Source organism: Vigna unguiculata, chromosome 11 (assembly GCF_004118075.2).
Source record: "Vigna unguiculata cultivar IT97K-499-35 chromosome 11, ASM411807v1, whole genome shotgun sequence".
In the NCBI taxonomy this organism is placed as follows: Eukaryota; Viridiplantae; Streptophyta; class Magnoliopsida; order Fabales; family Fabaceae; genus Vigna; species Vigna unguiculata.
The window spans coordinates 15,749,876-15,767,065 of record NC_040289.1 but is presented as its reverse complement, the minus strand read 5'-3'; positions in this window follow the sequence as shown (position 1 = coordinate 15,767,065).

Sequence of the window (17,190 nt, the reverse complement as noted above, 5' to 3'; positions counted from 1 at the left end):
TCCTTACTTAATTATATACTGAGGCACCACCATGAAACCTTACTAAGAGATTTGTGGAATTACATCCTTAACATGAGGCACCACCATGAGATCTCATGAAGAGATTCATGGAATTACGTCCTAAACCATAAAGCACCACCATTAGATCTCACCAAGGGATTCATGGAATTACGTCCTAAACCATGAGGCACCACCATGAAATCTCACCAAGAGATTCATGGAATTACGTCCTAATCCATTCCATAGTCATGTCTCACAAACTTAACATAGAACTATCATGCATAGCAAATCTCATGCCAATATTCAACCAACCATCTTATCATGTTCTAGACGCACAATCATACCAAACTCATGAATTACAGTCCCAATATATCATATATAGCATATATGGCATCATAACTTGAATTGTTTAAAGCACACATCATCCAATCATGTGACACACACTCATATACACTCAACTCTGTCAATCCCGCTCAGGCTAAAGAGCTCTCGCTCAGGCGAGCGGAATCCCTCGATTAAGTTACTTGCTCTCGCTTGAGCGAGACTGCAAACATAGGCACGTCGAGGTCTCGCTCAAGCTAGTTCATCTCGCTCAATCGAGACCACTATCTCTCAAGCGAGACCACTATCTCTCAAGCGAGTGGCCTTCGCTTAGGTGAGCCCTCGAAACAGAGAAGGGGGTGAGTTGTTGCTGTTCTCGCTTAAGCGAGAGCTTTCATTTGAAGCGACCAACCTGCTCGCCTAGACAAGTTCAGTAGAACTCACTACCCTCCCTCGTGAAAAACCAGATTCAAACCATCATAATAGTGCAAGAAACATGTTATCACGTAATAAACAATATATGTTCTTACGGAACCGAGGTCTGTAGTCCACAAATCGGTCAAAGGTCTTGATCGTCTTGCTTCGGGTCGGTCTTCTCTTGCTTCCAAGGGGACTTGAGGGAGGCACAGGGGACCTGCAAAAGACACTCCGATGCCTAAGTCAACACTGGTGATGTCAGGGTTTCAGAGAATAATTTAATGCGTAATCAATGCATAGAACAGTGTGCTATTTATACCTTTTTACCTGTGGGTCCTACCTGTGATGGGCCTTTGGGCCCAATATCTCTCTTATGGTTATTTTAAGATCCAGTGTTAACGAGGGAATTTACCAAGGGTCCTTCGAATGTTGGCGGTGCCCGGTATTCGGCCATGAGATGCGTCGAGGGTAGTTTTCCTTCAGAGGGGTGCCTCTCGCAAGGTAAGCGGCCACGGGGTTTTGGTTGTAAGCCGTGTTGTTCAGAAGGAGCGTCTTCGTGAAAAGGAGTGTGAGGTTAGGTGAGGGTCGTGTTCTCCATGTGGAGGTGTCCTTGCGTTGTAGGCTGCCATCATGCCTTCTGGGGGCCGTGTAGTTCTAGATGAAGGCGTCCTTGCGTGGCAGGCGGCCATCGTGTCTTCTGGGGGCCGTGTACTCGGGTACGGTTGGGACAGTATACATCAACCACCCAACACGTAAAAGAAACCATACAGGCACAATAACTTCAAAATAGTAGAACCCTAGCTTCCCTTACCTGGATAATGATAGCCAAAGACACTGACACCTAAGCCAACGAGCACTAAAGCTCTAGGATGAGATTCAAGAGCTGGAAACACTAACACAGATTGAAAACGAGGTTATCAAGATGAACCTCTGTTGGGAACCACGAAAATAAGACTAGAGAAGAGAGGATATGTGTTGAAGACCAACTTACGTGGAGTAGAAATGGGGTTGAGCTAGCTTGAAGAGGGATGGAGCCAAACCCTAGCAGAACTCTCTTGGAGGAGAAATAAGAGAGTGAGTGAACTGCTTTGGAAAAGTGCAGAATGAATGGGAGCAAGTGGTTGTAAGAGGGGTCTTGGGTACCTTATGGGCCAGCCTTAGACGCAACAGATAAGATCAGACCCTTAAACATTAAGGGCAGAAAAAGTGGACCTTACATTCTCCCCAACAACAAAAATTTTCGACCTCGAAAATTCACTGATGAGGTTGGAGGAAAACTATGTTTTCCCCATTTTCTCTAACAACCACCACTTTGACATGACTGATATAATGACTCCAACACCTATAGTCACTAGAAACTTTGCCTCTGTGCTAAGTGATATGTGTTCAACGATGTAGATTGGTTTAGTCACTACTCTCGAAGCAACTCCCAACCTCCAACCTTAAAACTGGAATGCTCCTTCATACCCGACCAACCAACTTGTTTCTGATATACCGACTCACCTTCCATATGCTCTCCACTAACTTTGGTAGGTTTTTACCAACATCTCCTTTAATCTCAGGTCTCAAACTAAAACATGTTAGTTACCACTTCACATAACCTTGTTCTCTGCTTTAAGCATCACTCTACTGAGTTGATCACACTTGACTTCTAGCATCAACGCTCTTGACCACTTTTATGCATAACGACACTCATAACATCTTGCTTCCTTTGTTGGCTTCAACCAAGGTAACAAAGTTCACTACCAAGTTATTCCATTTCCAATTTAAAACTTTCAACTATTTTAACCACCATATTAATTTTGGCATCCTATCTTCATTTTTGATCTCTTAACTTGTAACCATCATTCTGCAAAAACCTCTGAACAATAACTTTCCTTGACCTCAAATCTCTAGTTTGGCCTGTACTAAGCAACTCTATGATACACCTCAAACTAAGATTGCCCGATTTGCCTTTTTCCCAACCTTTTTGAGAAACTCACTCGTTTGTGCCATGTGACTAGACTAATGAAATCACCTCACACCTTCTCTTCCCAACTCAAACATTTATACTTCTCCACCAACTGTTACTCTTACCTTGTCAAGCCCAGATCTTGAGTTCCCTTCTAAGAGTAAGCACCTACTCTTACTTCCTTACTTCTAGGTTGGCACCCTAACTTGAAACCATAACTCAACCATCTCCTATTCCTCTTGTCCAACTTCCTATGTGCAACTCTACACTTCCAACTCTGAATGATCATTGAACACTCTTAAATGATACTCACAAGAACGAAACCTTCGATGTTTTTAAAGAACCAGTCTTCGTAGTAACTACTAGGTCATAGTAAGATAGTTCTTCTTGTAATGTCCCTACTGGAAATTACTTAATTAAAATAAATAAATAAGAAATGAAAATCAAACGACAAAATTTTATTATTTCCAAACTCGGGAAAATTTAAAACATTATTCAATGTGCCAAAATTTGATTAAAGCTAAAGTAATAATCTTATTACAATTTCCAAAATTCGACAAAATAGAAGAAAACATAATTTATTTCCTAGATCAAGTCCCCAAGCTAGCCCTTTCTCCGTCTCTATGCATCGCCAACATCACCTGTAATATTATCTGCTCCCGTGTATCAAATCAAACGATCATCGCCAAACACAAACAAAAAGGGTGAGCTCATAATGAAAATAACACACACATTAATAATATCAATTACCCAACTAATTTAGTCTACTTAATTCTTGGCCAAGACCTTAATACCTCAAGGCTTTTAAACTTCAAATCACACAAATAGTTAGCCTTGGATTAAGGATTTATGATGGTCACACGAACCTCCCCGCTCGTGGTCCTGCCTCTACGAACCTCCCCGCTCGTAGTCCTGCTCTACGAACCTCCCCACTCGTAGTCCTACTCTACGAACCTGCTCGTCCGTAGTCCAACACACGTGATCCACGAGTTACGTACCTCCCCGCACGCAACATCTCTCAAGTGTGAGCACGGAACATACGAACCTACCTCGCTCATATCCCCACATGAGAGTATCAGGATATCAACTTCCCCACTCATACCATCACGTGTTCACCACCATGCATGAACTTACCTACTCATGGCACAACATCCCTTGATCCAAGTATCACATCAATGCATGAAAAAAACACACACAAGCCACTGACCACAAACCTGTGCAGACCGCCTGGCAGAACATCCTCGTCGCTAGGCGCTAGGCTCCAGATAACCCCACTGTTTTAGGGTCTGTCGCCTGGCGAAACACACCTTGCCGCCAGGCGCCACGCGGTGTAGGGACTTCCTTGGAGGTCCTATCGCCTGACGCATACAACCGAACCGCTAGGCGCTATACTAGTAGCGATATCTACTGATTTAGCACCCCAAAATAGATTGGCTTAGAGCCCAAAGTATTTCCTAAAGTCCAGAAATACACTTGTCACTTAAGGTTAGACTCATGGTAATATACATTTCTCACAGGGCTCAAATGTCTATCATTCATAATTTTCAATTCCCTTATTCAAATCCTATGATTTTACCAAGTCCTTTAACATTGCATAATACCTCAATGAAGCTCATGGAAAAGGTCCACCAATTCCAGGACATAAATAATTAAACTACCTGCTGCTTCCCTACCGAAATGATGCCAACCTTTTATTCAATCTCTTCCACCCAAAGCTACACCAATTTATGATTTAAACCTTACCCGAATAGATAGTAAGTGTCCAAAAATCATAGTTTTATATCCAACAGAACATTACCTTTTCCTAGCACCTCCAAACTTACCATCAACATTATTCTTATCATGTTCACAATGTCATATGCAGACCCACTCTCACATACTAATAATTTATACACCTTCATATTCTTTTCAGTATAGCCTTCGACTTACCACAATTTAGTTTAATATTCTCGTCCACCTAAATTTATCATAAGATCCCATACACCACTCTCGGCCTCTACACCATCAGAACACCAAGTTGGAAAACCCCCAATTATCGCCTAGCGGTAAATAATGCACCGCCAGACGACGTAACAGGTCTTGGAAGCTTCCCAATTTTTCCCTCTATGTGAAGAACCCCTACGTTTTTCCCAACCCGTCTCACCATTCCACTAGGTCGAACCCTTATGCACATCTAGAAAAAAAATGCACATAGATGGATACGAATACTTAATAATCAGACACATAAATCAATTCCTAATTAACTTTGCTCCACCTCTATCACTAATTCCATGGTTATGCCACACCTTTGATATGAAACTTTAGCACCAAATCCAATTATTCAAATTATATTAGTAAAAATGAAACATAGTACACACCAACCAATTCCAGAATTTACAATGACTTCTGCATCACAACACCACAAAAATTGTGCAGAATAATGTCGCACTGCCTGACGGTAGTTCATCACCACCTGATGGTTCATAGCAGAACCCAAAAACTGATGTGTTGCCTGGCGGCACATTCATGCCAGCCAAGCCGTTGCTGAGCGAAAACCAAGAATTTTGCGGAAAGCAACATAAACGGAAGGGGATTTCATACAATTTCATTCATACAAGGCACAATAGATTATATATAATTAAAAACATAGGCAAGCAGCTCCCCTTACATTTAAAGTATGATTATCATGTTCCCATATTTGCCCAAAATCCGTCATGATCATGGAACACCTAGTCATAGTGATATCATGAATAATGGCCTTTTTCACACACTTATAACATCATAAACTTGAGCTAACATATATAGGTTCATATATTCAATATAGCTCAACAAGCACTACCAAAACATACTCATCAATCACACATCTATATTATATATATATATATATATATATATATATATATATATATATATATATATATATATATATATATATATATATATATATATATATACATTCACCAATCAAAGCCATACCAGCACTTAAGAACACTTAATCATCCATAAATAATAATACTATTAGGGAATTAAAACAACCAATCATGAGTGATGTATATCTCTAGATTCAGACCTCCGATGCAAATCTCCACTATTCAAAGTGAATAACAACATGTTATGAATCACCTGTCAAACTTTCACCTAAATTGGACGGTTACCAAATCGGGAAACGCAGTTTTATGAAAACTGCACAAACAAGAAAAATTTGTGTCGCCTAACGCCCAAAAATGAAGAGCTTGGCGTCTGGCGGTATAAAACCTGCGCCTGGCGGTCCCTGTTGCACTAAAAGTACGAAAAATTACATTTTTGCACAGTGTTCACATCGCCTGGCAAAGTCACCCTTGCTGTCAGGCGGTTCATCACAAAAAACCCAGAATTGGGTTAATATTCATGCGTCGCTTGGCGGCACATTCAAAGCCGCTAGACGGTTTCTGGGAATTTTCCAAAAACGCGTAAAGAGAGAGATTTTTATCATACAAAGGCATCACATTCATACATTATAACACGTAAATAAGTACAAATCATATACACATATAAAGGAACTCCCCTAACCTGGAATCCTTGCTCCCAAATGGTCTTGCCAAGCCTTTCTTTGAAGAGGTCTAAGAACCTTCCTCTCCTCTACCAAAATTCTTAGCTTCCACTCTTCCAAAAGCATGTTTTGATGTCTTTGAAACCTCTCCCTTCAACACCATGAAAATGCAGTGCTAATTCCCCCTCTAATTCTCTTCTCTCTCAAAGTTAATGTCTCCCTTAATCACCATTTCCTACTAAAACGAAAATTAATTAAAATTTGCTTAATGGTTATTCAATAACCATTAGTAGAATGTCTCTCAACCCATTAGGCTGCCTCTATTGGCAGCTAGGGTTCCTTTGCCTTGTCATCTCCATGCCAAATGAAATTTTGGCAAAAAGAAAGTTAATTTCATTCTTAGCAAGGTTTGAACCCACAACCATTCAATTACAAAGTCAATGCACAACAAATTCAACCAATTCATGTTTCGTGATAATTCCTAAAATTTTAGGATTACATTATCACTAATCACATTCAAACATATCCTTAAAATAATGCACGATTTAAAATAGCATACAATTTGGCATACATAGGACTTGAACCCATGCAATTTCACACCATTAAGTACTCTTAACCATTTGAGCTAGTACTTCTCCACATCATAATAATTCGCATTAAATGCCATGAAGGCTCTTATTACCCTCATTTATTAAATAATTATTTATTTAATTATTTAAATTTCTCGGGTCTTACACTTCTCACGCACCTCTTACCATCCATAAGCACCATTTGCCACTATCCTGTTGCGCTACTCTGATCCATACACAAGGTCACTTATTTGTTCACTCAAAATGATGATCTTTTCATGTCTACCATGACCAGGAAGCAATTGTCGTTGAGAAAACTTCCTCAAAACCTCTATAAAAGTTGCAAAACTCTTCAAACTCCCCTTTTTATAGCCTTAGCATTCCATTTCTCAACATCGTATCCACCCTTCACTACAAAAAATCGTGTAAGTTGTGACGTTTATTTTTGTATATTACGACATTTTTAAACGTCGTTATTTACGCGCGCGGCGTTTTCTGAAAACGTCGTAATTCTTGCCGTCACAAAATATAATATGGCGTTTTAAAGTGAAACGCCGCAACAAACGCCATTTTATACGTTGTATAAAATGACGTTTTTAAGAAGTAATTAATGACAGTTAAAAATGACGTTATTTACTTACTGAAAAACAAATCCAATGAAAAGAACGACACTTATAAATGTCATAATTCACATTGTATTATTACATTTATAAATGTTCCTATTATAAATAATTCTTAAATAAAATATTTTATTATTTATTATTATCCACTTATATTTATAATTTTTTAATTCAATATAATATTTTTTTAATAATAACAATTTAAATTATATAAAAACTTGTAAAAATAAAATGAAAATATACAAAAGAAATGACAATTTTTTTATTTCATTGATTGTTTAAAAATTACAAGTACCCACCAAGAATTCAAATATACAAACATAAAATAGATAATATTAAAAGATATTATCAAGTCATAATACATTTTTATACTTAAACCTAATCCTAAACTATTTTTTTCCTCCTATTTTGCTCCTCCATTTGATCATGCTTCATCATTGGGAGACGATACCTCACTTTGAACATCATCTGTCCACGGAATGAATAAATAATATAAGTATTTGAATAATTTTAAAATAACAAAACAATAAGTTTAAGAAATTTTCTTAAGTAAATTATCTAGATTTTTTCTTAAGTAGAAAATCTAAATAAAAAGTGGCAAAGAAATATGACAGAGATTGATGCTTATCTATAAAACTGATAAATGATGCTTAGCATTGTTAAAAGAAACACGTGTATGTAGGTGATGGTACAACTATATGTTATAATATATTATTGAAAAATAGTTATATATTAGATGAAACTTTAGTCATGGATAAATTTTAGTAAATACTAGTGTGATAGAAAGAATGTGATGTCATATCTCAAATAATAATACTAATAAGAAAATAATAAACAATAGTAGCAATCAACAAAGGGTTGGATTTCCCCTACAGCAGATCTTAGCAGAGAAGCTTTCTTTGCATACTTTTCTAACCATTCCTGCAAATAATCAAGGAATGCCGAGTCTTGATTAATTAGCACATGTGAGGCAAACACATGAAGACGAATATAAACTTAATCTCAAGTCACATGTACCTCAATTTTATGATGGAAGATTGAACCAATCAAGAAAGGAAGTGATACTCCGATTGTTGTTGCAATAATAATTAGAAAGAATCTCAATCACATTCTTTATGTTAAACTAATTCTATAATTCCTTAAGGATGAAACCCTTTAGAATACATAGCTTCCAGTATGATGAAGCATGACATCAATTTGTTCACCATCCTCAATTTCCAACTGCAACAACAAAATTATAAGTTAAAACCAAAAACTGCAGAGTTAAGAACATGAACAGAAAAGAAGAAAACACAAACCTCATCAGGAGTATGTTCATAGCAACAAGCCAATAACAATTAAATGTCATTATCAAATACTAGAGAATCTCCTTAATATCTACTTCAATACCAAGTTCAATATTCATGTTTAAATACCTCAGTTGGGTGAATTTGGCATCGGAAGGTAGCTAGAGCATGAGATTGAGTCTGAGTATAGGTATAAGAACAAGAAAACAACATCAATCAAAAGTGACCATTTAAGATTGGGAGAGACATCAAGAGTAGGGGGCACAATATGGTATCTTCCTCTTGAAAGCTTGCAGAAACCAAGCAATGCTACCTCCAAATCTGATGTCTTTAGTGTTGGGAATTTTTGTGGTAGAAGTGGCGTCTGAAAGGAGAGTAATTGATCTCACGCAACCAGATGAACAAATGATTCTGCTTGACTAGATTACAAGGCTTTCTAATGAAGGGAAAATCCTGAAAGCACCTCATACAAAGCTAAACCCAAACATTTAAAAAAAATCAAGATTTAATTTTTACCCAACACCAAAAATCTGAAATAAAAAAAGAAACATAATCAAAGTATCCCAAAAATGAAGCACCAATTCAATAAAAAAAGAAAAGACAAAAGGTAAGAGATAGTCACAACAACAAACAACGTCACACCAATGCAATAGAAGAAACACGAAATAGGTAAGAGACACGAAATAGAAGAACGATCAGTGAGATGCACAAATCAAAGCACAAAACAAAAAGTGGGAAACCTAATTTCAAGAAAAAACCACTGGCTCACAATAGAAGTAAGATTAAAACGGTTTAGCTGGAAAAACTAAGAAATCGAGAAATCGAGAAGCTAGAATTTGGGAGGTACCAAATGTATATACGTTAATAGGATTTGAGGGTGAAAAGTGGATTCCAAGCAAAGACTCACCAGAGTGAGGGTTTAGGATGAGCGATTCCGATGAGGGTGGGCGATTTGGGGTGGTTTTGGTGAGCTTCATTAGGATGAGCGATTTCGATGAGGGTGGACGGTTTCGGGTGGTTTTGGTGAGCTTCAATGGTGTTGGTGTGAAAGGATCGTAAGAGAGCCGACATGTGGTGAGGTACAAGTGTGATGACACGCAATGAGGTATAAGTGTGATACCCACGTTGAGCTCCAAGTAGAGTCGGAGAAGGTCCATCTACGGTGGATATGAGGTATGTGAAGGTGGCGGTGTTGGTAAGGAGAGGTGCAATGGTGGTGAAGTTTTTGCGAGGAGTGACTGCGGTGGGAGAAATTGAAGAAAATTAGGGTTTAGAAGGAGGAATTTGAATAAGAACATTGAGTTGGGGTTTAGGGGAGGGGGAAAGAAATTTGATAAAAAAGGTTCTCAAAATTTTAAACAAAAACTTTCCGAGACTTGAAAATTAAAGGTTGCAAGAAATTTTAGACAAGAAAAAAAAATTTTATTGTAGAATGATATTTATAAAATGTCATAATTTTTAATAATAGTATGACATTTAATAATACGACACCTAAAAACGTCATATATTGCATGTAAATTATGACAGTTCCATAAACGTTGTATTATATTGCAAAAAGTGACATTTTCAAATAAACGTCATATTAAAAATGCCATAATATACATGATTTTTTGTAGTGCTTTTTAAAATTGTATGTCCTACTAGTCACTCCAACCTTAGTCAATACTCTTCTTGCACATTTTGAAAACTCTCTTCGCACTTGGGAAACTTGCTGCTAAGCCTTGATGATACCATCACCCTGTTTGAAATTTCTTACTTTCATCATGTTTCCACTCTTTAAATCCATAAGCCCGAAAAGCCAATCCTCCCTTATCCAACATTTTCCTTTGAACAATCTATCCTACCAATACCTTTCCTTTAAGATTTACCAAAATTGCATATATTCAGGTTATCCTACTGAGTCCATACCACTACACCCCTAATAACCCTTCACCCACTTCTTTTACTTCGTACTTTGAGCATGAATATCCAATTGGGAATAATGGCATTGGTTCTGCTTCACACACCGACGCATTAGTGAACACCACCCCTTCCTTGGTGGAAATTCCAATACCTATTTTGAAGCCATGTTTAGAAACCTTTCCATAACTGAGATCCTTTGTGTCTAACCTTCCCTTTCTTTTGTTAAAAACCTTTGAGTCACATGACACTATGTCTCCACCTTTCAACTTGTCCCTCACTTGATACAGAACCACTGACTTGTCTCCTTGAATCGAAGAATATCACTTTGTTGGGTATCATATCCAATAGGAATGAGATTTGGAAAAATAACCAATTCATCCTTGATATTATATCCCACCCTTACCAAGGGAACAATTCAAATCGACTTCAATTTGAATCCTTTGATAACCACAGAACAAACCACAGACTCGAGCAGTCTTCACTTGATTATAATTATTGTGAAACCACCGTCTAAATTCTTACTCCCTCTTACATATGACCCTGACTTGTTCACCATACTAGCGACACTAAGAGGTATACGACCCCAATCACAAGCATCACCTTCGTAATCTGCATCTTTGAATGAGATTATTTATGCTAACAACCTTAGCATCACCCATCATAGACACCATGTCAACAACTAAAAACTTTTCTTTTCATTTCCTCCATCATTGTGCTCCGACATCAATTCAATTGTCCTTCCATACCAGAATAACCTTTAAAGATGTGCCTCTCCTTCTGGTACGCGAAACCTTCCACCTTATATCCAAGGTCAAATGTTCTGCTCATGGGAACTACTTTTCCTCGAAACATCCTACTAACAAATTGAAAAGCCCATTCACCACCTTTTGATTATTAAACCTAGTATGAAACCTTTATGCCACTTCTTTCCTATCCACAAATTTCTTTCCCCCTACTTAGGAAACATCATCTTACCTAGCTGATCTGTAAACTCTTATCCCTCTCAGCTTTCCACTAGAGGTTTTTTGTCTTTTTACACTTCACGGTCTTCGCCTTTCTTAGCTTTCTAATTGCTAAGCAATCTCACCACTTTCTGCAACCTAGGATTTGCCAATTTTGCCTCTTCTACCAATCCAAGAAAGCACTAGATATGGATATACGACTATATCCGATGACACTTCTTCTAACATTGTGTAGCCACAGAGCTTTGAACCTTAACATTGTCAGGATGTAGAATGAAATTGATTTCCTCAAACGATGTTACACTTACAGGCACTGATATCTTTCATTGTTCTAACCTTTGGACTCAACTCCTTTTGGAAAACTTGTAGTATCTATTTCCAAGAACCTATCCTTGAAGCTCCCTCTGACTTAACGTTGTTTTATGAACTCTAGCACCTTCCCCAGCCTATTAACCCAAAACTTAGCTTTCCTTGCTTGACGATATACATCATACATCAACTTCCTATCTTTGAGGCAAGAAGTTGTCTCAGAGACCTCGACCAACACTTGTATGGTGAGTAGGCCAAGTTGACATTGGATCTGCATTCCCTTATCTCTATAGACACCATATGCAAAGCGTAGAGGCCTAACAAGACAAACTAGAACATATAAAGCAACACTCCATCATCTACAGACAACCAAACCTTTTGTCTGTCACCCTTCTTTCCCCAAATCATTAGAATTAAAAGTCAAGAATACATGAATCAACCAAACATGTGATAGCAACGAAGCAAGACTCTAAGACTAAATTATCCGAATACATATAATCAGTCGGATTCACTGGATGCTTGCACTTGTGGTGGCCTCTATTGCTCTGCAGAGCCATTGCCAATGAGTTTCACCCTACTACGCACAAGGTTAGCCTTCAAACATCTAAGGCCATTATCCTGCCAAAGACTAGGGCCTAATGTTACTCTCACCACTTGAGTTAGTACGCTCTACATGAGACTAACTGACTATTTAGAGTTTCAAGAAGCAATCTTTACTTGAATCCTTACTTAATTATATACTGAGGCACCACCACGAAACCTTACTAAGACATTCGTTGAATTACGTCCTTTACATGAGGCATCACCATGACATCTCACCAAGAGACTCATGGGATTACGTCCTAAACCGTAAGGCACCATCATGAGATCTCACCAAGATATTCATGGAATTACGTCCTAAACCATTAGGCACCACCTTGAGATCTCACCAAGAGATTCATGGAATTACGTCCTAAATCATGAGGTACCACCATGAGATATCACCAAGAGATTCATGGAATTACGTCCTAAACCATGAGGCATCACCATGAGATCTCACCAAGAGATTCATGGAATTACATTCTAATCCATACCGTAGTCATGTCTCATGTAAGACCCATAGAATTTAATTAATTAAATAACTAATTAATTAATAAATATGGGAGGAGAAATAATTATGACATTTAATTATGGTTGGTATGACGTGGAAAAGTGCTAGCTCATGTGGTTGAGAGCATTTTGATTGTGCGAGAGGACTTGGGTTCGAGTCCTATGTATGCCTTTTGTGTTGTTACTCGTTGTTATTCGTTGTTATTTTTAATATGTGATAATCATGTGGTGAAATAGTATGACAGTTGAATTATGATTGTTTGTATGAAATATAAATTGGCATGATGGCTTGATATTGATTTGGGGAATTGCAGGGTTGTGAGTTCAAGTCTTGGAGAACTTACATTAAGCTTTATTTTTTAGTGTTTTGGATTTGGGTTGAATATGAAAGGGTTGGGAAGAAACCCTAGTGGTATGGCAGCTGAGAGGTGGCTGGAAAGGAGCCAAATGGTTTGGTAAATGATAATAAACTCCATTCAATAAGTAATTTTCGTTTTAAAGCATTGGCATAGTTTTTAGGGCACCTTTAAAAGGCTATAGTGAGGTAGAGAGAAGGGTTTGGCAATCTGGAAATTTGACTTACAGAGAGAGCACGAAAATTCTGGAATTTGGTGAGGTTTGGGAGAGATTGAGGGGCTGAAAAGAGAGGAACCAAGGAGGGCTAGTGTGTGAAGGAGAACTATCCAAAGTTTCAAGGGTTAAAGCTTAAAATGGAGAACCAGGTTAGGGGAGCTGGACTCCGTAATTTTATGCATATGATTAATAATGTGTAACTGTATGGTATATTGGTTGTTTGTGTACTGATAAATCGCTTATAATTCTGCATTTCTGGAATTTTCCAGAAACCGCTTGGCGGGTGATGAACCACCGCCAGGCGACTCATGATATTTCGTGTGTTCTGGGTTCCTGGAAGACGACGCAAAGTGTCTTAGCTATTTTCTGGGTTTGCTGATGAGGCGCTTGGCGGGACTGGTTGAACCGTCAGGCGGTGCGGGGTATTCTGACTCGTTTTTGGGTTTTCTGGAATTCTGGGTGAAATCTGATCGGGGCAAAAGGCAGTGGTAATTCTTATGGAGTGGTAATGTTGACCAACAATAGGTATAATCACCTAATCGAAGGCTTAAATGAATGGAACAATGAATATGAGTTAGGGTTGAATGTATGTTATCAGAAATCACAAATTGGAATGTGTTACTGTGAATTGGACATAGGAATTGGTGATCAATGAAAGTATAAAATGAATTGTTATGATTGTGTTGGGATTAGATTTGTGTGTAATGGGAATTCATGAAGATGGAAAAATGGTCGGGCATTGGGTGCGGGAAAAATCTGGAAATTACCTAGATGGTAAGCACCGCTTGGCGGCACAAGGGCTAGTCGCCAGGCGCCAGTGCACTGGTAGTGCTGCTGCAGGTTGAAGTGTTGTGCGCCGAGGTTGTATTCTGTTTCCGTTGGGTTAGGATTAGTAGATGAAATTTAGTAACATTTGGGAAGGGTTGATGAGGGAGTCGTGTATGAACGACAAGGGTGGGAATTTCCTTAGGTGGTAGTGATATAAGATATTAGGGGTCTTCTTAGATTATGGCGTAGCAGAGATTGTGAATACTGAATAAGTTGGTGCAAGGGGGTTTACAGAATTAACCAAGTATAGCGGATGAGAGGTCAAATAGTGTACTAGGCTTGGCAACCCCTTATTGGTAAAAGATCTAAGAGAATTTAATAGGTTACGAAGGAAGGAGTTTAATGATTGGATGGGTTCTGTTATTAAGTTAGGAAGTTGAGGATTGGACCTCACCATTGCTAGAAATCACTTAAGTTAGATAATACCAAGAATGGAGCAGGTGGAAATGAGGTAAGAAACTGTGCAAGACATGAGCAGAAAAACCAGGAAGAGTTGTACTGTCATGGCGCCTGGCGGTGTGATGTGAACCGCCAGGCGGTATCGGGACAACAGTGAGGTCTCAAAGTGGTGTGCACCTGGCGGCAGGAGTATTCCCGCCCGGCGGTCGCGATGGCGAGAGGAAAAAATAAGGCGCTGTGCGCCTGGCGGTAGGCGACACCCGCCAGGCGGTCTGGGAGCTGGCAGCGCCTGGCGGCACGTGTCCCCCGCCAGGCGATTTATGCTGCTGCAGCTTTGAGTTTTGATTATGATTTTTATGATCTACAGTGCGTCTAGTGATGCTTTAAGGGTGGGATTGCTGGTGTTCCTTGAGTTGTGGCTCGGAACGTATCCCTTGAGTTGTGGCTCGGGATAGGGGTTAAGCATGTGATATTCCTCGAGTTGTGGCTCGGAATAGCATCTCTGGAGTTGTGGCTCGGGATGGCGGACGAACACGAGGAACCCTTGAGTTGTGGCTCGGGTTGGCAAGTGTTGCCGGTGTGAGTGTGCTGGTTGTGGCCAGTACGGATGGGTCCAGATAGATTGCCCTCCTCAGTTGTTGCCTGACGAGTTTGGTAGTCTTGGGACGATACACACTTTGTTCGTATATGGGAACTCTACCTGGCGTTGCGGTGTATGATCCGTAGCATGTTTTCCCGCACGTGCTCTATCGGTTGTGGCCGATAGGTATGGCAGCAAGTCACCTTGAGGTAATCATTAGGCGATGTAGAACGCGAATAAACTGTTTGGGGGTCAGAATGCAGGAATAAAAATGTAGGGCAATGTGGAATGTTAAGTTGAGTGCTGTGATATGTATGCATGTTGATATATATGTTTATAGCATTGTATATATATGATTTATCAGCTAAGCTCACCCTATCTGCGTGTGTGTGGCGATGATCGTGTACGCGGTACACGGGAGCAGATGTTGATAATGCAGGTGGCTCTGGTGCAGCTTAGTCGCGGAGAGGGGTTCGACTTGGGGAATTCTTATCTTTATCTATTGTTTTTGTAAACATATGTAAACCCTGATGGGTGACTTGATAATATTGTGCTTTTGGTTTTGTAATGGACGTTATAAACTTTATCCGCTCAATTAATAAAGTTTTAAATTTTCCCGCGTTTTGGGAAAATGAGGTATTATTAAACACGCTGTTTTTATTTATTTCATTTATTTATTTATAAATCCGTAATATCCTGACGGGATGTTACATCTCACAAACCAAACATAGAATTATCATGCATACCAAATTTCCTATCGATATTCAGCCAACCATCTTATCATGTTCCATACGCACAATCATACCAAACTCATCAATTCCAGTCCCAATATATCATATAGAGCATATATGGCATCATAACTTCAACTGTTTAAAGCACACATCATCCAATCATGTAAAACACATTCTCCAATCATGTGAAACACATTCATATACACTCAACTCTGTCAATCCCGCTCAGGATAAAGGGCTCTCGCTCAGGCAAGCGGAATACCTCGCTCAAGCTACCTGCTCTCGCTTGACCAAGATTGCAAACAGTGGCACGTCGAGGTTTCTCTCAAGCTAGTCCATCTCGCTCAAGCGAGACTACTCTCTCTTAGGGGAGTGGCCTTCACTTAGGCGATGTAGCATCCCTATCGAATATTATAGATTTAAATAATAAAATAAAATCTCATTAATTATAAATCCATTTTCCAAAAACGCAGGAAATTTCAAAACATTTATTAAACGAAAGTTATTCAAAAATCCGTAATTTATGAAACTCCAATACAGTATCCAAATTCACAAATCAATAAAACACTGTTTACAAAGTTCATAAAAATAATAATGATAAAACTCCAGTAAAAGCTCTTCCCATCTAATCCTCTCTCTGATGTTATGCCTCACCAACACCACCTACAACATCATCTGCTCCCATGTAACGCATTACACGATCATTGCTAAACACAAGCAGATAGGGTGAGCTCATAAACAGTTAACATATAAGTTAATAAAAATCAAAATACACTCATCTATTTTATTCTAGTTAATTCTTGGCCAAGACTTTAATCCCCAAGGCTTTTCAACCTTCACAACACACAATTAGTTAGCCTCAGATTCAGGGTTTATGATTCTCACACGTACCTGCCCGCTCGTGGTCCTGCCTCTACGAACCTCCCCATTCGTTGTCCTGCTCTACGAACCTCCCCACTCATAGTTCTACTCTACAGACTTACCCGCCCGTAGTCCAACACGCGTGATCCACCAGCTACGTACCTCCCTGCACGCAGCATCTCTCAAGTGTGAGCACAGAACATACGAACCTACCTCGCTCGTATCCCCACACGAGAGTAATAGGATATGAACCTTCCCGCTCATATCATCACGTGTTCACCACC